Below are 21590 nucleotides of genomic sequence, written 5' to 3'. Positions count from 1 at the left end.
CAGCCAAAGGACATGAAACCAAACTGTTATCTGTGCCCCCAAAGCCACTCACCTCATAAATCTGACAGAACAAACGAAGATTATTGCTACTACCAAAGCAGCAACACTCAACTGCCATCCAAAACCCAGCACTAGCAGGGCACAATACAGCATTTGCCTGTCCTGGGTTCTCTGCCATAGGTTACTTCTGCTTACTAGAAAAGCACAATTGTCCATCTCCATTCCAGACACCACAAACAACTCCAGACCAAGAGCTGTTAACATCTCTTGTTTCCCACTGCGGAAAGCTTCAGAGGAAGCTCTCTCCTGCGAGCTGCTCTCTTAGGCACATAAAGCAGGGGTCTGACTCCAGTCGGTTCATCAGGCAGGGCCACTTCAGACACCAAGCAGGGCCACACGGGTCCCACACGAGGGCTACACAGAAGCACTGAGGTTGGAAAAGCCTTCCACGATCTACAGTCACAGATGTGGCTGTCGTGACAGCCACGTACCAACCGCGAGTCATTTTTTCCTGCCTCTGTCACCAGCATCCCAGAGACAGCAGATGCACTCAGAACCACCGCTGGGTACTAAAAACCGTCAACGGTGACTGCAACCCAAACCCTTCACCAGAGAAACAATTACAGAACGAGTCCCATGCTGGGGCTCACCCTGAAAAAGCACTCTTTTCTCCTCCTTCCTTTCGGAAGATTTAAAGCCGAGGGATTTGGGCATCACCAGGTGCCAGACCCGAGTGCCAGGAGGCTCAGCAATGCAGAGGACCCCTCTCCCCCCTCCCCCTTCCCCCCTGACACCCCCATTCACCCTGCAGCTTTCCATTTTCCCCAGAGCCAAACCTCTCCAGGACCATCTCACCTCCACAGCGACTCCAACCTTTCCGCCTAAATCACTGTGGGGTGAAAAAAACCTCCTTAGGCAAACAAGAAAGGGGAAAAAAAGAACACCACGAAACACCAGCCGCGCCGGGTTTCGCTCTACCTGCCTTATTTCCTGCCTTCCCAGCCGCTCCGTGCAACCATCAACGCGCTGGCACCGCCACAGAAAGGGCAGAGAGATGCTCTTCCCCCTCTTCCTCAACCCATCTCACGACTCCGGTGGAATTCCACAGCCAAGAGCGTTACCGCCTTCGCGGAGCTGCCCCATAGATCCCTTTTCCCCCACGCCGCAGTCCCCAGGACGAGCTCCGGCTCTGCCCCTCAGGAGAGAGCCTGCCCCGGGGGCAGCAGCATACAAACCCCCAACACCACCCCGAAACTTCCCTCTCACCTCACACGCAGCTCCCGCCTGGGCTTCCCCTACCTGGCCCGGCTCCGGGACGACACTGCCGTCCCCACGCCCCGGTCCCGCCCGCAGAGGAGGCGGGAGGCGGGAGGCGGAGGCGCGTCCCCGTTTGGCGGGCAACAGTTGGCGGAGGCGCGCGCGGCCCGGCCCGCGGTTGCTACGCAACGAGGCGGGGGGGGAGGGGGGATGGTGTAGGGTGTAGCTCCCGGGGTTCCGTGACGTCAGAGCTGCATGGTGGGTGGACAGGGACACAAATGTCGCCCCTGTCCCACAGGGTTGGTTGTGGTTGGGTCCTCCTGTGAGAAATGCTCTCCTCCAGCTGGGTAGGGTGAGTGAGGTCTTCCTGACTCTGCTGGTGGTTTTAGTCCTAATCCTTCAGTTTTATCCAAAACTAGCTGTAACGACTGATAACAAAGCTTCCTGGGGAATTAAATCCTAGGATCTTTTAGGTTGAAAAAGACCTTTATGACCATGAAGTCCAAACATTAACCCAAAACTGTGAAGTCCACCACTAAACCATGTCCCTCTGCACCACATCTATGTGCTCCCAAAGACCTGCTGTCAGAGGAAAAACAGAGGAAATGTGAATCACCTAGAGTGATTCTAAACATCTCTATCTATATCTGCTCAAACCCAGGGCAGCAAAAGTCCTGTTCAGAAATGGTGTGATGGGATGGAGGAGGTACTGAGCAGATCTGGATGAGGGCAGGTGAATCATGGCTCCCCCCACTCCCCAGGCAGGTGCACTCACCAGGGTGTGGGACAACCAGCTCCTTGCTGCAGGTGCTGGGTCTGTGAGGACCACACCGTACACACCAGTGGGGGAAATTTTACAGAGTGATTTCACGTTTCCAATGACTCATAAAGTGAAGGGGATTCCCTGGTGGACAGAGCCCCTGAGGACAGTGAGATGTTGGGTCCCTGGATGGGGATAGTCTCTGGGGACACTAGGGTTTGCTGAGGATGACCTCTCCTGTCCAGTGTGCCTTCATTCCTACAATTGGGCAATTATAAAACGCATGCAGGGCCTCCCCATGCTGATGATACCAATCTAAAACACCCTCAGGGTGCGGTGCTCCAAAGCAAAGCAGACCTCATTAGGCAGCGACGTCTGGTTCATCCTTGATTTGAATCCCTTCAGTTACAAGATAAAGCAAAGCAAAACAAAAAGGTTGACCACACTCACACTGTTATTTTAAATTCACTTCACTTCTTAGAAGTTGTGTAACTTCCTTTTTCACAACGCCCCCTAAGAATTGTGTTTACTGTGCTAACAAAAAATTAAATGGAATCCGTTTCTGCAGCTTTGCAGTAGAGGACCCAAAGGCAGAGGGTGGTATTTGAACAAACATTGTCTGCAAAACTCCTGTCCAGGAGCCAAGCCCTGCCCTTACTGAGTGTCAGTTCTCACTGAGCATCACACACAGAAGGAAACACCTCCCTTTGAGCGCTTTCCTCCCAACCAGAATGACACTGAAAAACTTGGAAAGAATCCCCAGTCCTTACCCTGCTGTTGGATCAGGCTGCATTCCCAAACCTGCTTCTGAACTTAACTCTGGATATTCCAGGAATGTTACGCAAAGCTCTTCTGGAGTGCTTTAGTGAAGTGCTTGTATACAGAGTTACAGAGATGCTGACTGAACGATCAGTTAAGTACTTTATCCTCAAATGTTTTAGACTTCACCAAGATCAAAGATAGGGAATTTTCCAGAGAGGTACTTGGAGCAGAGATAAGGAAATGATAAAAAACAGACCAAAGTGAGCAATGACAAAGCCACTGTCTCAGGCTTCACTCAAACCCATCTCCTAGTCACCTGAACCTGCCCTATTTTCATCACAGTGACTTCTGAGTGTGTTCCAGACTTCTTCTGTGTTCCAGTAGCAAAAGAAATTCCTTAGCCTCATTCTTACACGCAGAGCATAAAGTAATCCACTGAACCTGACCCTTTACACAACCAACCAAAGAAAATGAAAAGTTCCCTCTGCTGAATAAGGAAGAACTGGGTGCCATACAAAGGCAGATGTGACCCCTGGAAATGGCAGGGCTCTGCTTCACACTCAGTTCCCATATTAATTCATCTTGTTTTTCCCTAAATCTCATCTGTGATATGCCTACCTGCACACAGTGTTGTTTGCAGAGTGTGTCTGCTTGTGAGTCCTGTCCAGGGGCTGGGATTAGGCTAGTGACAGTTACCTTTCCATTAATGGAGAGTAGACTTTTGTCCCCATTCCCACAGGAAAGAAAAGAGATGGCTACACAGGCAGAAGGTGCTTGGCACTGCCTGATCCCACAGAGGGCATTTGTTCAAAATATTAATATTTGGATACTAAGAGGAAGATTGCTAAATGCAAAGCTGAGTGCCTAAATCACAATCACAATCGCTGCTGGCTTCCAGGAACAGCCAGAGTGCCTGCTGGAAGCAGGGGCTCCTGGCCAGAAAAGGCTGGGCAGGGTATACTGTTGAAAGGGTTTATGGCAGGGCAACCTGCTGGCCTCATACAAAGCACTGCAGTTCCTTCTGGAGCAGTTCTGAACAAAGGCTGGCACCTCCTCTGCTGTTCTAGAGGCAGAATCCTTCCTCTGACTCTCACTAAGGCATCACTCACAGGCTAGTCACCCTAATGATAAGAAACTGGAGCTGAAATGTGAAGAACAGAGACTAATTAATAATGAAAATAATGAGATCACCAGAATGTATATACCAAACCTGCATCTTAATTGTCTCATGGAAACTGGCAACTCCAATCATGCTTCAAGAGCCTTTAATCATGCTCTCTCTGATGATTATTGGAGGCTATTTTGTGCAGATACTTAAGTCAAAATACCTTTTGTGTGAGTTTTTCCCCATCAGTAATAACCTGCCAAGTTACTACTGCACCTAACTGCTCTGCTTCAAAATGAGAGATTGCAGACTAGTAATTACAGCTGGTCTGATCTTCATCTCATCCACTCTCTTCTTATTTTGGAGTGCCTCCTTTGAAGCAAATGCAAGGAGACTAGCTTGAGTTACTGCAGTGTTATTATGACTCCCTTTTATTATGACAGAACAAGCCAAGAATGGTCCCTAATTAAGACAGTTTCTGCAGAAACACCGAGAGTGAAGCGTCCCTGCCCCAGAGATCTTACAATCAGAGTAGGCAAAGGCAGACTTTGAGGTAGGGCAAAGTGGACAAAGAATGCAGAATGAACTCTCTCCCAACTGCAGTTTCCTCCCATAATGTTTTTGAGGGGGAAGTCAAGAGGAGCCTGAGATAGGATGAACACAGGGAAAGTGTGGGGCTGCTGAGCTGAGGACTGCAGAGGGGCATGAAGCAGACTGCATTTACAGCCTCTTGAGAGCTTTCTGCAGTTTCTTCCTTGCTCTCTCCTTCCCTCCATCCCTGGATGAGGTGAGGAGGTCAGCTCCAAACTTCAGCAGGACAGGAGCATTGCTCTGGGTGGAGCAGGCTCAGCTCAACCCCTGCTCCTACTCTCAAGAAACAAGACCCCAGGTGTCTGCAGAGAGGCTTATTTTAGCAATTATGGAAGCAGCTCTTCAGATTCTACACTGTGGAGCAGACCATGGGGGTCTATTCTCCCTGTGATCCCCACTAGCCTTAATAAGAGCAGAGTGCTTGCTTGCCTGCTATCCTCAGGAATATGGCAGGCAGCCTGGCAGATCAAACAGCATGGGTCAAGGAAAGGGCTCCCAACAGAAGGTCTCAGTTCAGAGGAGAGCACTGAGGGCAGGATGGGGCTGGCTGAGGCCCCATTAGCATCAATTTCTTGGGCCTATAATGAAGTTGGACCTAACTCTCTGGCATGCAATTATAGCATAAAGACATTTCAGGGGACTTAACCATTGCTCTCTCTAGAGATGAGCTCCTTGCAACCTCTCTGCCATCAGTAGGTTACATTTTGGGTACTTAACGAGACTGCATTTGGAGGGATTTTCTGAGCTCCTCTCCAAAAGCCTGAGGGACAATAAGTCAAGCGCTGCAAATCCAAAGCAAGGATAGTGGAAGAGGACATGCATCCCTCTCTGGAAAGCAGGGTTTTTTTTGCTCACCACTGCAACTTTATCATTAGGTTTCTCATATCAAGCTCTGAAGGTGTCTTATAACAGTAGCTGTGAGTCCATGATTAAAGCACCTTTGTCAAAAACATTACAAAAATATGCTGGGCCCAAAATCTATGTAGCCCTTCTCAAAATGCCCAGTAATAACAATTTTTAAATGAAACAACAGATTACATAAGCAAATTCAAGTGCAAAATATGTAGCCTGGCCTTTAGAGACAGGCTGTGCAGGATGAGGGCATGGACAGGGGAAAGTGTGCGTGTCCCTCAGGCACCTCAGAGCTTAAACTAAGGTGGAGCCAAGCAGCTCCATGCTGCACCAGAGAGATGCAAACACATTTACTCATCGGTCTCTGCTGCAGCAAACTGACTGCTCCTTGTGGCTGCAGGGGCAGGAGGGCTTTACTGGCTGCTTTACCTGAGTAGGAGTGAAGAACACATCTCTTGTGAATTTCAGCTCTAAACACGTTTTCATGACATAGAATCATAGAATGGCTGAGGTTGGAAGGGACCTCAGAGCTCATCTACTCCAGCCCCCCTGCCATGAGCAGGGACACCGCTCAACTAGACTTGGCTGCTCAAGGCCTCGTCCAACCTGGTTTTAACTCACCCAACATGGTTTTAAGGTCTTAGCCCCAACATTGTGTAACATAACTTGTTGGCAGAGGAAAGGAAAAGAATCAGCTGGCCATGACAAGAACAGTTCACACTCACTGGTGGCTGATATTTCACCCACGGCTAACAGGAAGGTTGCAGAACAGAGCATCCTGAAGCAATTAAAAGCCTGTACTAAGCTCATGGGCACAACTTCACTTTGGTGCTGTTCTTTGCTTGTGTGAACATATCCCTTTAATCACCCAGCAATTCCCACTGGTCTGGATTTGTTCAGGGCACAGGCTGGATGGTACTCAGTGTATCAGCAGCCATTCAATGTCTGCTTTAGTCTTCCCGATCAAAGTGTAGCTTCATGTCTTATTTACGGCTACTACTAACAGCCTGCTCTGTAGACAGAACTATTTATTTCTCCCCGAGCATTTCTGTGGTGTTCATCACTCTGACATCTGAGTGCTCTGCAAAGATTAATTTATCTTCATAAAGCCCCTGCAAAATGAGAGAAGATGGCATTCCCATTTCACAGATCAGGAGCTGTTGCACAGACAGATTGAGGTCAAACATTTCTACTCATGATGGCTCCTAATAGGAAATGCCTCAGATCTAAATTTTTTTAGCTATCTTCAGATACAACACCAAAACAAAAATCTTCTGGTTGGTATGTTAAAGCAGAGCTCTGACTGGCTCCTTGTGAAGTCAGGTGCTGCAAGAACAGGAGAGGAGTAGGACTGGTTACTGAAGTGAGGATGAAAGTTTTCTGAGTGCCGGTCTCAGGAATACTGAAACCAATACAGACACCCCCTATGAATATAAAACACATCCTGAGCCCTCAGTGTAGCAGCAAAACACACCTTGAAAAACTACAGACACAGGAATTTTTCTCTGCAGTTTACAACACAGGAGCAAGTCCTGGGAGCACAGCTGAAGGTAGGAGGAATTGCAGGTTCTTTCTGCTTCCTGGGGTCTGGCCTGTTAAATATGGACAAACCCAGAAAGCTTTGTAGTGTGGAAGACCACCCTGAGAAGGAAGGCTTTTGTTTTATTAGTGTGTTAAAAGCATCTGTGGATCAGACGTGCCAGTATCAGTTTACAGCATGGAAACACTGCCCAGGGGACTCTCCGGACTCATCTTTTCAAAGGCTGGTACCTCTTTGTCAGTTTTAATGAAAGGCAGCTACCAAAACAAAGTGAGCCATGTGGTCTCAATGAAGCAGAGACCCTGGCAATCAATAACAGAAACAATCTGCACTTACTCGCTGAGAGAATTTGCTTTTAGCAGCAACATCTATATAACAAGACATCACTCAAGAACTCCCTTTGCTCTGTCTTGGGACAATGAGCACACTGTGCCCAAAGCACATCTGTGCTGATGGAGATTGGCAAATCCAGGGCAGTGTTTAGGCTGATAACATGTCCATGGAACATGCCTGGAGCTTGTAGGATGTTTGATCCTCCCTCTTCTGTTCTAAACCAGACAATTTTCTGTCTCAAAAGCAAACTTCTCTGATAAAAATGTTGATTTGTTAGTGCAGCACAGGCATACTTTCCTGCTGCACTTCATGATCTCTTTCTCAGAAGGCCACAGAAGTACTCTCCTGTCTCCAGCCCTAGTTTTCAGTAGATGAATGAAATGGGTCTACAGTTCAGGAAGACACCAAAACTCGGGGTAAGACACCAAAACTTGGGGTGAAGAGAGACATGGAAGCTAAAAGCAAGTCTCTTTCATTTGTTATCCCTGAAAGACATTGAACTGTGCCACAGCAAATGTTTGCTCGTTGAGACTTCTGATACACCTCAGGCTCCCAAACTGCATACGAGATAGATTGTTTAAATTACACTGCACATCAAAGTTTTATTTATTTGGAGAATTACATCTGAGGCCATTAATCTTCTTTGTTTTATCAACCAGTGCCATCTCCATGTAGCACATATCTAGTAGATGGAGCTGCTTGACCAGAGCTGGTCATCTAGCCAAATGCTATCACCGCCATCAGCTGGCTGTCCCTGGGGGAAACACTCATCAGGAATAAGGTGGCCTTGACTCAGTCCTCTGGCACTGACAGCTATGGTGTCTCCATCAAGGCTCAGTGAGTTTGCCAGAGAGAGAAGGCGGCTCTAAAGAGCAGGAGCTGAACTGCTTGCTTCATCTGACTGTTGTCACAAGACCCAGTTGGTGCAGATCTGGGGCTCAGTGACTCTGCTGCCTTTCAGTGATCTGGGACCTCTTGCAGTGCCAGAGACACTGAAGTGCCACACCAGCTAAGTTCCCATCTTCCATAGTCACCTGTGGCTGCATGTTGACAGCACAGTGTGACAGACCCTGAGTCCCCAGCCCCTGGCAGTCCCTGGGTCACCATGGATACAAGAGAGAGATGCAATGGTCCATTTCCTGTGACTCTGCACTTCAGTGACGCTGCAGTGCTCAGCTTATTTTTCACTCCTTGGCAGACTCTTGGCTCTTCACCAAAGGAGGAACCAGATGTTTTCAGTTCCTTCTGCCTGAGAGACACTGCAGCACTGGTGAGCAGAGGAGCTGCCTTGTCAGGTTAAGCATATTTCAGTAACTAATGTTAATAAAATCAGCTCAGTCTAAGTTGCAGCTGCTGCAAGTTTGTATATGTCTGGTTCAGGATTAATCTGGGGTTTAGGATCTTGAGTCATGCAGAAAGTCAGGGATGAGCTGAACCATTAGTTCTATCCAGAAAAAGATTTTTCCTTCTTGGATATGGCTGAAAACTAGCAACTACCAAAATATCAACATATGGAGGGAAGAGCCCCACAACTTCCTACAAATAATGTCTGCACAGCATTTCCAAGGCAGGGCTGGATACCACAGAGGGAAGTCCAATCCTTGTGAGAAACAGCCCTCTTACAAAGTCACACATGGGCAGTCTCACAGCTGAGACATGAAGTGAGTTCTAGCCTTCAAAATTATACCAATTCCAGCCTGGACCACCCCCAGCACATTCCTCTACCTATGGGATTTGTGGTTCCTGTTCATCACCCATTTGTACTCACACTGAAATCCAGCAAGCCAGGTGCTTCCATCAGCTCTGCCCCACAGCAGGAACTCAGGCCACCAGAGAATGCCAGCTCAATACATTCCATGGCATTTCATGTTGGTGGATGTTATCCCTGAGCTGCTGGCCACTGCCAATGTGGGTTTGGTTTTTTTTTGCAGCTCACAGGTGCATAACGGGAGGATCAGTGGGAAGAGAGAAAGAAAACAAGGGGTTTGCATCATGAGAGTGGTGCTTTGTAAAACAATCTTCCACAAAAAATAGAGAATAAAAGGGGAAAGATACAGGTAGAAAACTTTTGGGTTTGCCAAGCCCTGTGACCAGAATGTTGCCCTCTTCCTTCACAACACTCTTGCCCAGTCATCAGATCCCTTTCTCAGTGTTTCATTCTGGGATCAGCCAAGAGCCAAACTTGAGGCTCCCGGGGGACTGTAGTGTGATAAGCCAGCTGCATGAAACCCAGGGGCTAAGTCAACAGAGTTCAGTGAACGTGGACAGAGTGCGAAGCAAAGGGAATCTACTTAGAAATGGAGCATCTGTGAACAATAATTTGCCCACAGGGGCTAAAGGACTTGCTTTTCTCCCCAGGTATTTTCACTCCAAAGGTACATTAAAAGGCTTAGGAAATCCTGTCTTGATACTACAGCAAACAGCTCTGCAAGGGCTATGGCAAACTAAACACCTAATGCAGAGATGAGAAAACAAGAAGGGTTTTTCCTGTACAGTCATTTCATGTTCTAGCCTTTGCTCTGGCCCAGCCAGCTAGAGACAGAGCCTCTCTGGGCACAAAAAGCCCAAGATCCCAGACCACAAGACATAAAAACATTTCTGTGCACTGATTGCCTCCTCACAATAACCTCATTATCACAGCTGTCAATCAACAGGACAAACCAGTCACCAGCATGGGAACTGTGATAAGAGATGCTCACCCTCAAATGCATTTGCTGCCTGGGACAACACGAGTGCTGGCAGCTTCAGCAGAGCAACAGGCTCCTCAAAGCCAGAGCTGCGGTCTGTGCCCTGTCTCTTCTCTGCAAAGGATGGGTTGCACAAAGAGCTTCCCCTTGGCTCTGTGTTATGCTGCGGGGGCTGCAGTGCTCAGCCCCTGCAATTCCATGCCCAGGTAGCACTCGTTTGGAGGGAATTGTTTAAGGACCAGATGCACAGCTTCATTTAGCTTTATGACCCACGGTAGTGATGTCCCATGATCAGCTTGAAAAACCTAAAGGCCTTTTTCATTATAGATTTCCCAGCAAGTCTCCGCTTGCTATCCCCCTTCCCAAGCGGGACTCAAAACCTGAGTATTATCAACTGCTCACCTAGTATGAGACAGAAAGAGGCTGTGGCTTTTAAAGGTGTTCTGACACCTCCTTCCCACCCTCTAATTGCTTCTGCTCCATATTTGAGTGATGAAAGCTCAAAGAAACACTGAGAGGCTTTGCTGAACAGCAGGGATACAGCCTAGGTGGTCTCCAGCTCCAAAACTACTTCCATGTGACTTCTCAAAGCTCAGACAAGAAAACAATGACAAAGTTAGGACTTGGATGCTCGTTTCTCTGTTCTTGCAATGCCACCCCCGGGGCTCTGATGAAGAACCTCGCTAGGATGGATGCTACACAGGACTAAAATTATCCTCAGCTGGGAAATATTTTCCTCACATACTTGGCTTCAATCTCTCCCTCCTCCCTGAGCAATGGGCAGCTACTGGGAGATCTGAGGACTTCACATGATTAATTTTCTGCTGTGGCAGAGAGGATGTTTCATTCTGCATCTGTGTTTTTGTTCACTGGCGCTCAGACAAATGACTAAGCCGTGGGCAGCGATCTGGAGCGGCAGTAGCACGCTGGCTCCCGAGCACACAGCGCAGCACTTATGTGTGAGGGTGGCTGATGGGACCAATTGTCTGTCCTTTCCAAGTGATATTAGCATTTTATCATTAAATCATAGCTAACTTCAACACTGGAAGTCTCTCCAAGGACTGAATAAAGTATATCACAGAGCTCCTCAGCTGAAACCATTTTTTCTCCTCCCGCTCCTGGGAAAAACAATGTTTTTTTGATGTCCAAGGATGCTACAGCAAGCTGGCCACCAGACAAAGGCAGCCCACAATGAGCCAGTGAGCATCAGCACTTCGCCACAGCCTGCTCCAAAAGCTCCTGACATCAGTGGCAAACTTCTTTTCATTACAGACACATTTTGCATGAGCCCTGCAAATCCTTATTCAAGTTATCTTCTCTCACGTTGAGTCCCAACTATGCTACATGAACATCTCCATTGGCATGAACTGGTTTCCCTGGTAGGTACTAGTGCTGCCCTGCCTGGAGACTGAGCTGACCACGTGAGCAATGGCTCCTCCAGGTAGGCTGAAAGTCTCCCCAAGGCTAGGAGACAGGGTTGGAAACTTCTGGTACCCTCTGTCCACCAAGGGCAATGGAAAGTGTATCCTACCAGTTGGCTTTGCTCCTGCAGCTCTTTGAATGCTGCTAGCACCTCCTTGCCAGGAATAAACAACATCTTTCAGGCTCACAAAAAAATGCTATTTCTAAATGTTGGCATTTTCATGCAGTAGTGAACAGCAACAGATATAGAGTGAACACTCCAGATATACGGCAGCTCCACCAGAAGGTTTGCATTTGTACCTGTCCTGCAGACACAGCATGGAAACTGCAAGTCTGGGGTAAGACCTCATGCAAGTCTCAGGGGTAAAGTGCTCATCTTCCCAGAGATAAACCTTCTTTCCCTCTCTCCCACCCTCTCAGCAGAGCTGGCTCTGAGGATGCTCAAACCAGACTTCCATGTTCGTTTTTTAAACACCTTTCACTTCTCCCGTGTATTAATTGCTTCTGTTTTAAATTGGGGTGGCCAAAACTCAAGAGAAACAAGTTCAGAGGCTTTCTCAAATCACAGTATAACAGCAGGTGGTCTCCTCTATGGTAATCATACATCTTATCACTAGACAAAAGGAAAATGAAGAAAATAATTGCATTGTCCATATAGAGCCCCTGCTGTCAGTTATTCCTGATCTGAGGTGTCTGCTCCAATTCCTTCCCAGCAGATCAGCCTCAGGCAGCCAGAGGCAGCAGTGACAGCCCAAGGATGGATCAGCATCACCAGTCACTCCTATCTGATGTCCAGCATAACTGAAGACTGGCTTCAGCTGCCAGAACACAGACATTTAATGCCCCAGCAGAGCCCTAAGATACTCAAGGCACAGCCTCTCCAGCAGCCCATGCCCACAGAGCAGCAACACCTAACCACTGGCACAGACACCCAGGAGTCAGAGGCTACAGGTAAGAAGAGATACAGCCTCCAAGGGTGCTGCAGCACTGGCCCCCTCCTGGCTCCACAGCCTGTCAGTTCACCATCCAGTTTGCTAGGCTTGCTGTGATGCCTGTGCAGCTGCAGCCAAAGGTGTCTTGGGCAGAACCATATCCCTCTTTGATAAGCTGAGATGCTCTGAGCTGTGTGATCCATTCTCCACTCAGTCCCTCTGGAAAGTGCAATTTAACTGGAACAGCAATCACTGAGTTTCTCCACTTGAAACCCAGAGGAATGCACAAGACCCAGGGGACTCTCCTGTGAGGCTGCAAACACTGCTGGCACCTGGGAGCTCCTCACATGGCTATGCAGGCTCCTTTTCAGACAGTTATTGGATTACAACTTTCAGGCTCAGTGCTTTATGCTTTAGGCTCTGTCAGACATCTTTTATCAGCTGGTAATGTGACACTTCCTTCTATAAAGGTCTGAGATCTACTTCCCTGGCAGCAAGCCTTTTTCTCTAGGAGGTCAGCCTGGATCTCTGATTTCCGATGTGCTGCTGGCAGCAGGGAGATGAAACAATAAAAGAAGAAAACCCATTGGGATGGTTGTTATTTCCATGTAAACCTGACAGGACATCCTGCTTGGCGAGGACAGCTCAGTGAGCTCCCAGGCTGACCCATTTCAGCCCCAGACAGCAGAAGAGGCTAAGCTCAGAACTCTTGCATTCCTCCAAAATCCCACTGGGTTTAAGTGCTTGAGGTGATTAAAGAATGAAAAGTGAATCTCTAAAAAAAACCCAGAGGTGGCTGTCATGATTTAACCCCAGCTGGCAACAAAGCATCACTCAGCTGGAAATGAGAGTTGGAAAAAAAGAAAGGTAAAGCTCTTGAGGTAAGAAGTAGGACAGTGGCACAACAAATTCAGATACAAATCTGAGCAAAAAATGCACCACAAGAAAGATGTTATCTGCTAGTCTGGCTTGCTGAACAACCTGCCTTGCAAGATGTCCTGAGACAGGAGTGGTGCTCAGATGGGAAGGGAGTTTTTACAGGGGCTTGTAGTGAAAGGATGAGAGGGAATGGATTGAAGCTTGAGAAAGTGAGATTCAGTCTGGAGATTAGGAAGAAATTCTTTCCAGTGACAGTGGTGAGAAGACCCTGGAACAGGTTGCCCAGGGAGGTCAAGGATGGCTCCTCTGTGGAGATGTTCAAGGCCAGGGTGGATGGGGCCTTGAGCAACTTGAGCTAATGGAAGGTGTCCCTACCCATGGCAGGGTGGTTTGAACTACATGGTCTTTAAGGTCCCTTCCACCCCAATCTATTCTATGAATCTATGAAATATTTACTAAAGCTAAGAACTTAGATATCATCATCTCACCTGAATACCCTGGTTCCCTGCTTGGTGAAGAAGCTGGAAGAACCTCCTGCCGCTCTTTTATACAGCAGACACCTAGAAGAACATCTCTGGACAGTCTCTACACAGCACATGAGCAGGCAAAGCCAGTCTTGTTATTGCAGCATGCAAATTCTGTCTGTTACTGATTGCTCTGAAGAAGCAGCTTTCTTTTGGCATGAATGAAAGGCAATGACTAAAACATTGTATGAAATTGATTTAATAAGGTTCAGTGATTGAAATGAGAAAGATTTCCCTCAACAATTTGTTACAGGCCAGATCCAGCCACTGTGACCAGCTCTGCCATCAGCCTAATTGAAATCTGTGCAGTGAGTGGGGGTAACAGTCTTTGCTCTCAATTAACCCTGAAGAGCAGCTGAAATCTTTTTAATCATTCTGAATTATCAGCCCTTCTTTCATCTGGTTGTTCAAAAGGTCTGGATATTTATCCAGCCATTAAGAATCACAGAATGATTTGCAGAGGTACCATAATTTGGGATTGTGTATTAAACTGTGTGTTTCAAAGCTAGGACTAAAGATCAGGAGACAATTTGTATTTCATTTGGAGGAAGTAGGTAGGAATCACCTACAAACACCCACTGCAAGGTCTGCATTGAGTCCCAGCCCATCCTGGCACAGACTGCTGGCCGCAGACTGAATTGGATGCTTTTGGCATTTCCTTGATTTTGGTTACAGCTGCAGAAAATCCACTTCTGCCATTCTATCTTATGCTGACCAGCACCTCCTTTGGAATCACTCCTTATGGCTTAATTGAACTTGTTTGTAGGGAGCAATAACACCTCACAGGAGCTAAATGAGACCTCTTGAGTCTGGGTACTGTAAAATCTGGGGCAAACCAGGCCTTGGATTAGGTCTGTTTCATATGATCGAAAGGTCTCAGCAGGTACTACTGACCAGATCAGTGCCACTGGCTGGTCTCACCCCAAAAGCAGCAGCATGGGTGCCGTTACCCAGATGTGGCTCCCAAGCAAGAGGCAGTGCCTGGGCTCCAGGGCGGGACAGCAGCCAAAGCTGCAGAAGGCTCCATGTGACAATCTTCTCCTGACAAAAACCTCCCTATTAATAAAACAGTAGGGAATGCAAAAAAGCAGATTTCTCTCAGAGTTAAATGTTTCTCTGGGAGCTCCCCAAGGAGCCAGCAGCAGCCTGTTCCAGAGCTAACATGACTTTTACTGCTGTAGCCACGTGAGCAAGAAACACTTCAGTGTTGGGAGCAGTGAAGAGAGGCACAGAGCAGGAAAGCTGGGCAAGCAGAATGAGCAGCTTCCAGTAACACAACCCCCAGCTACTGGAAAACCTGAAAGGTTCTGAGTTTGAAACAACTCTTGACCTAATTAGGTGTCACTGTTACTGGAGAACAGAGGAAGGAACAGAAAGAGGGGGAAGATAAAGGTGGGAGAGAGAGTGACCTAAGTGCTCAGCAGCCCAGCCCAAGCTAGATCTGACCAAGGCTGAGGTTTTTAACACAGACAAGCATGCTCCATGAGGCATGAGGGAGGCAGAGATGAAAGGGGACTTGCTCTGTTCTCCTGGACAGTCTCCTCATGGAGCACACATTGCACATTTTGAAGAATGATTTTTTTGGTGGAGATCTGGAGCAAGCAAGTAACATCCAGCTTGGTTTCTGTTACTGAAATATCACATTTTTTTCTCTATGGGGCAGGACAAGTTAAGACTCTCTAAGCAGCCTTGCAGCAAACAAGTGTTACAGTGAATTGGGACAAGACATGATAAGGGTGTAATGTGTTCTGCATCTTTCCCAGAATAATTCTCCATTAGTCACAGCAGAAGCACAGTTCAGAGGCAGCTGGATCCTCTGAGCCAAAAAGAGCCTGGTTCGTGTGCATAGCTTACTTGGGTGACACATGGCAGTTCTCTGTGGGAGCAGGTCCAGCAACTCAAAACCAGGCAACAGTATACTCTTGAGGTCATCACAAGAGGCTGTAAGGGAGGCATCAGGAATATCCACATGGATACTGCCCTGGAGTGCACAGACAGTGTCTCTCCAAGGCAGTAGGCCCTGGAAAGCCCTAACAGTAACACACTGCAAACAAGGAACTCCCCACCTGAACCACCCTCTGCCTTGCCATGGCTGTTACAGTCCTTCTTAAACATGCCAGGCCAGGCTCTTATCTAGGATTTACCATCCCAGTGCTGACTTCAGTGAGATTTGCTGGTTTAAGTGGAGAGATTCTGGTCTGATATCTCCCAAATGACACTGGAAGTGGAGCAGAGCCAGGCCAACCAACTCCTTGTCACTTGTCAGACAGAGAGGTAACAGCCAGCCACAGCTGGCTTCCCACAGACACCCTGCTGGGAGCAGCTCTGGACAGCAGCAGAGCTGATGAGGTGCAGCAGGCTCCTCTGGCTGCTGTTCAAGTCCGACAGCCCTTTCCTGAACTGCACATTCCTTCAAACAAGGAACCAAAACTGCAAGGATCTGGCCTGCCCATCAGATGCGTGAAGCCTTTGAACTGAGTTTCTTTAAACTCCCATTCCTCCCCACACAAAGCATTTGTACAACTGCCCCATCAAAGAGCATCGATAAATCCAGCCCTGGCTTTATCCTCCCACTGCAGTGCTGCCTGCTCCTGAAGGACCAGACCTCCATTCTTTGCTCACTGTACTCTGTGACTAATCTCCTTCATCCCCACAAAAGGAGCTGCTGAGAAGTGCTGCTGTGTCAGGATGGGTGGCACAGGGCACTCCCTGCCCCTCACAGAATGACAAGCAGACTCAGCTCACAGGGAGCTGCTTGATTCCTGGCCCTGCACAGGAGCTCTGCACATTGCTGCAAGCTGCATTCCTCAGGACAGCTTCAGGCAACTGAGCTGGGAAGGAACTGCAGATGAGGGAGCCACACCACTGCCCTGGCCTCTGCTCTGAGCACCAGTTGAGGCCCCATCCCTAGAGACATTCAAGGTCAAACTTAATGGGGCCCTGAGCAACCTGCTCTAGTTGGAGATGTCCCTGCTGACTGCAGAAAGGTTGGACAAGATGTCCTCTGAGACTCTCTTCCAACTTGTGATTCTGTGATTGCAGCCAGCCCAGACCTCTACTGTGCCTGCAGGTCTCTCAGCTCTGTGCAAACACATCCCAGGCTTCTTCACAACATGTGCCACCTCTCTGCCCAGGAAAGCTCAAACCAGGAGAGCAGACACATCTGCAGTGATGGCTGGCTGCATCAGCACCATGGGAAGAGGTTGCCATGAGGACGAACCAGCCAGTCATGCCCACCCAGCCCACACGGGCATGACACATGCCAGGCAGGGAGGCCTGTGTGGGCCCACTACAGCACATGGGGACATGAGCTGCTGCTCCGAGGTCACACTGAGAGGCTGTGACAGAGGCTAGAGGTGAATTCAGACACCCTTATCCTAAACCGGTCATACAACCTCAACCTCGCCCTCTCCCCTGGTTTGGTGCCTCTGTGGGGCTTGCATTTCCACAGTCACTTTTTTTAGTTCATTTGGAGTAAGCAAAAAAAGCTGAGGGGCAACAAGAGCTCACTGCAGGGTCTGGAGCTGCATAAGAAAGCAGACATCTCGGAAGGACAGCTCAGCCCGGCTGAGTCCACCTCCTCAGAACGACACTGCCTTATCAGCCTGCCTGGGGCAGGCGCTGCCAGGCTGCTCTCTAGCATCAGCAGAGCAGGAGACGACCTGCGGAGCCCACGGAAGCCATGGGGGAGCCCGGTGAGGTTGTCCCAGGTCTGCTGTAGGTAGCACCTCACACAATGAAAGGGAAGGGCTGAGGGGGCTGGGGCAGGGGCAGGCTCTGCTCTCCCCATCGCGGGGTTTGCTCAGGCTCACCTCCTTCACTGCCACCGTGCAGTTAATGGCTACTTAGAGCAGCCTCACACAAACTGAAAGCAGGCTGCCGAGTGCTTTAACGGTGCCTTTACGCCTGATTTACATCCCTGATCTACAGCAGGTTAACAAAAGCTGGTTTCTCTGCGACGAAAATTTGCCATCCCTTAATTTCAAGTTCTACTTACCGAGAATGGCTCTGGAAGCCTCCGCAGGGGAGTGCAGGGTCTCTAAGCCTGTCTGGGTAGCAGAGAAGTTTTCTCTCTTGCCTTTGCAGGAGTGGGATGTGAAGCCAGACCTGGGACACTATGCTGCTGAGGGCTCTCCACTGTGTATCGTTGCCAAGACACCCGGGGCAGGCTCCAAAGCCTCCAGATCGCGCCCTGGCTAAGGCATTCCTAATCAAATGCTCCTTTCATGGGAGCTTCCAGTACGGTCATGGGCGACACACAGTGCAAACTGCATCATCTGCTTCGATTCAGGTAAAGCTAAACTCCCAGGCAGGGCCTGCACGGGTTAGAAGCTCGGCTGATTAACAAAACAGGTTCTATCTGGAGTTGTAACAACCTCTCTGCATTACTCTTCTGAAACAATTAAGCTTTCTGCTTCACCTCCCTGCTTTCAGCTGCTCAGAGGAGATCAGAAACCACTGAAGCCTGCCTTCAGGTCTGATGCTAAAGTCTGCAGTGGAATCAGTTGTTCCTGAACAACTCTATGAACCTGCTATGCCAAAACTGTATGACCTGCAGTTGCAAAATTCTTGGTATCTGGAAACACAGAGAATTCATAAAATCAGCTGCTGCAGTAACACAAGTGACTCAACCTCTGCAGTATGGCAACAGAGCTGTACCAGTCAGGCCTCACTGTGCCAGATGCTGGTACAAACACACAAGGTCTATCCCAAAACTCCCCAAATACAAGATGTATGAAGCTGCAGAGAGCAAGAAATACCCAGATGAATGGTAAACAGAAGTCTGAAATGCAGCAGGAGCCAAAGTATCTATCTGAAAAATTACCACCCTCTGTTACTTCTCAGACCTGTACCACAGGTGCCATTTCGGCGTCTATTTGAATTTGGTGTCTCTTCTATGTCATGATAATTGTGTTAATGACTATTCCATATCTTCGAGGTGTTGAGATGGGAAAGGTTCACAGAGCTCATGGAAGCCTGTGCAGAGCCAAAAGAGATGAGCAGACATTTTGCATTGCTCCTATGTAACAGCCAATCCCAAATACATTCCACCTTGCCCATGCACCAGCAATCTTTGCTTCTGCAGGCAAGCTGATTACAATAAAAATACTGACATTATGGCAGCCAGATCAAAGCAGTTACAAATGATCAGGATATCTGAGCTGGCACTGTTTCATTATGTTATTTTCTATAGCTCCTTGTCTTGAGTTAAGCTAGGCTAGCAGGGAAGGGTCAAACATTTAAAAGGCTGGAGGCTTAAGGGAGGACATACTTTAATCCTCTCCTTTCCTCCTACAGTCACCACTCTCAGTGTGTAACTAACTTAAAAGGAGCTCCTCACATGAGACCGCACGTAGTGTGGCCAAAGTAAACCAGTTCAATAGATCTTCCCAGTAGGGCCTCAGGTCCTGATTTCAAATACCAGTGGGTTAAAGAGAGTGGGAAGCAAAGGAAGTAGTAGGCTCAGGGAACTACCATGGGAAGATGACTCTGGTTTTGCAGATGGGTTTTCACCCTTCTTTATACTCCCAGAGACATCTTCTGGAAGAAAAAGAAGAAACTCTTCTGCCTGCTCCTGGCACTGCATTTGCCTTGAGGCCTGAAGTGTGCAGCCCTCAACCAGCTTCATCATTCCACCCAGAAGAGATTAAGCATGAATAGTTCTGCAAAAAAGATGATCATCTATTAGTAACACTCGTTATGGACACGCCAGGGAGGGAGACAGCCGAGAGGGTTCATATTCTTTACACACAGATGCTGAAGGCACTTCACTCTCAAGCAGCCAAGGCTTCTAGGTCAAATCACTTCATGGTTGTGTCTGGTGTAGGATCCTCTCCATGAAATTTTGGGATATATTAAGTCTGTAGAGCTTCTTAATTCAGCGGTTCTCCATTTCCTTCACAGAGGTGCCAGGAATGTGCAATGTGAAAAGAAAGGGCAACCCTCCACTCTCCACAAAGATCCCAGTACAGTAAGCCGAGCGTGATTACAAATACATCTCTCACATTCACAACTGCTATTAATCTTTCAGGAGGTCTGAATCTGAGAAGGTAAATTAACTCCTTATCTGCTCACACTTTCAAGCTTTTTTTAAAAAAAGCATGCCTGAAGTCTGGAACAAATTCGGTAGGCAGCAACCTTTTAGCCTTACAGGGGAAATCGTGCCTAATGAAACACTATGATTTTATCAGACTGCTTCCCTCTGCTTCCTTTCTGGTGGGTAATGGAAGTTCCACCCACCACTTAGTTTTGACATGCATAACCCAGAAAAGCCTCAGCTGGCTGTGCCAAGGCCAAGTGATAGGTTCCTTTGTTAGGAGATGTCTTGGGGCTCTTGTCGCATTCTTCTAAACACGTCAGGAAAAACGAAGTGCATTGTTAGCAGCCAGCAGAACAGCAGCAGGCAGCAGCCATTCTTCTTCTGAATGGGAGAGAAACAATTTCTGATGAAATATAGTTCCTGTTACATTCTTAGATTGCTTTACTGGATCACTGCCCTGTCTTTCACCAGCCTCAGGCTGAAAATAGGAATTCTGAAAGAGAAATCCTGATCCTCTTGAAAAAGAATTACAGGAAAAGGTGAAAGTTCTTGCTAAAAGAGTTGTGGGAGGTTTGTTTATTGATTTGTTTCTAATTGGAGTCAGTTTCTTAAAATGTTTCTTAAACGTTTATGTAATTAAACAGATCTGTTCAAAATCTGGTCAAAATGAAATTGAAACTCTACTCTGAAAGACATCAGAATGAGATTGAGACAATTTCCTTCCTCCCGAGCCAAAATATTGTTAAAATCAGGATTTTACAGATATTTCAACTTTAATAGGAAACAGCTCTGCTCTTTGAATTGGCATTTGGTCCACTGGGAAGACAGCCAGGGAGAGATCACACCAAGCTGGACTGCAGAGGTAAGGCACTGCTGGCTGCAGTGTGAAGGCTCAGGCTTCCTTCCCGAGCCATGCAATGGGTCAGTAACCACTCCTGGCACAGCAGAGCAGTTGTGGGATGGCATCTCCTGATACTTCCTGGGGTGGCTGAGCGTAGTGTGCGCTGCTCTGGAGAGCCACAGAGTCACAGAACCTAGGCTGCTCTGGAGAGCCACAGAATCACAGAACCAAGGCAGCTCTGGAGAGCCAAGGCTTGTCTGGAGAGCCAAGGCAGCTGTGGAGAATCAGCGCTGGCCCACAGGCTGCATCTGGGATCAGCTAGTGGCGCCTAGCAGGGGCTGCTGGCCCTAATGCTGCTTTTGTAGCCCAGCATTGTATAGCAGAAAGGCTTCAATCTGCTTCCTCAATGCCTGTCAAAATGCACTATAGCTGCACTATAGCTGAAGTTTCTCCTGGTGCCACAGCCAAACTACAGCTATTGAGAAGCTATCTCATTTCTTCCTAGGAGGAGATACAAAGACACATAAAAATGGCAATGAAATAACCCACAATAGACTGTGTTAACCACTGCTAGCTAAGAAGCCACCTTGATCCCTTTCTGCATCTAAGATATTCAGTACATGACACCAAGGCCTCAGCTCACAAAGACTTTTCAATCTGGGATTAAAGATGTTGCATGGGAAGCAGCTCTGGTAACCCACAGCAGCAGATTCTAGCTGGCAAGAAGGGAGGAATGAATGGCAGAGGGAAGACAGGAGGGGATCTGCACTGGGAGAAGGGGTGTGAAGGAAAACCACTCTTTTTAAACAAGTTTTACTGCCTCTGGGACCAGGAAGTTGCCTGACCACAGTGGAAGAGAAGAGCTACACAACCTGTGTGTTTTCTCAAAGCCTGGTTCCACAGGCTGCAGCTCCCCTTCTTGAAACATGATCAGAATCTGGAAAAAATCCCATCCTGGGAGAAGGAGCCCCAGCAAAACTGGGGAAGGCAGAGTCAGGGAGGAGGGATGTGAAGTCTCCCCAACAGCAGGTGCTGGAGGTGGCAGTTTTTCCCCAGGAAGACTTC

At 48.1% G+C, this 21590-nt stretch overlaps 1 protein-coding gene across 3 annotated transcripts in view; it reads right to left on the bottom strand.

The window, feature by feature from the left end:
• RAB11FIP4 (RAB11 family interacting protein 4) overlaps nt 1–21590 on the bottom strand; it is a 104451-nt gene that overhangs the window by 23092 nt on the left and 59769 nt on the right. Inside the window, exon 1 of one of the 3 annotated variants that reach the window (XM_054170332.1) lies at nt 1267–1342. The exons of the other annotated variants lie outside the window; for them this stretch is intronic. The gene's annotated coding sequence lies outside the window, so the exon portion shown is untranslated. Of the gene's footprint in view, nt 1–1266; nt 1343–21590 lie in introns of those variants that run through there. 3 annotated transcript variants of the gene reach the window in all.

This window comes from Dryobates pubescens, chromosome 20 (assembly GCF_014839835.1).
Source record: "Dryobates pubescens isolate bDryPub1 chromosome 20, bDryPub1.pri, whole genome shotgun sequence".
NCBI lineage: Eukaryota > Metazoa > Chordata > Aves > Piciformes > Picidae > Dryobates > Dryobates pubescens.
Note: the sequence above shows the minus strand (reverse complement) of the source record. Positions and strands in the feature narration are given on the sequence as shown.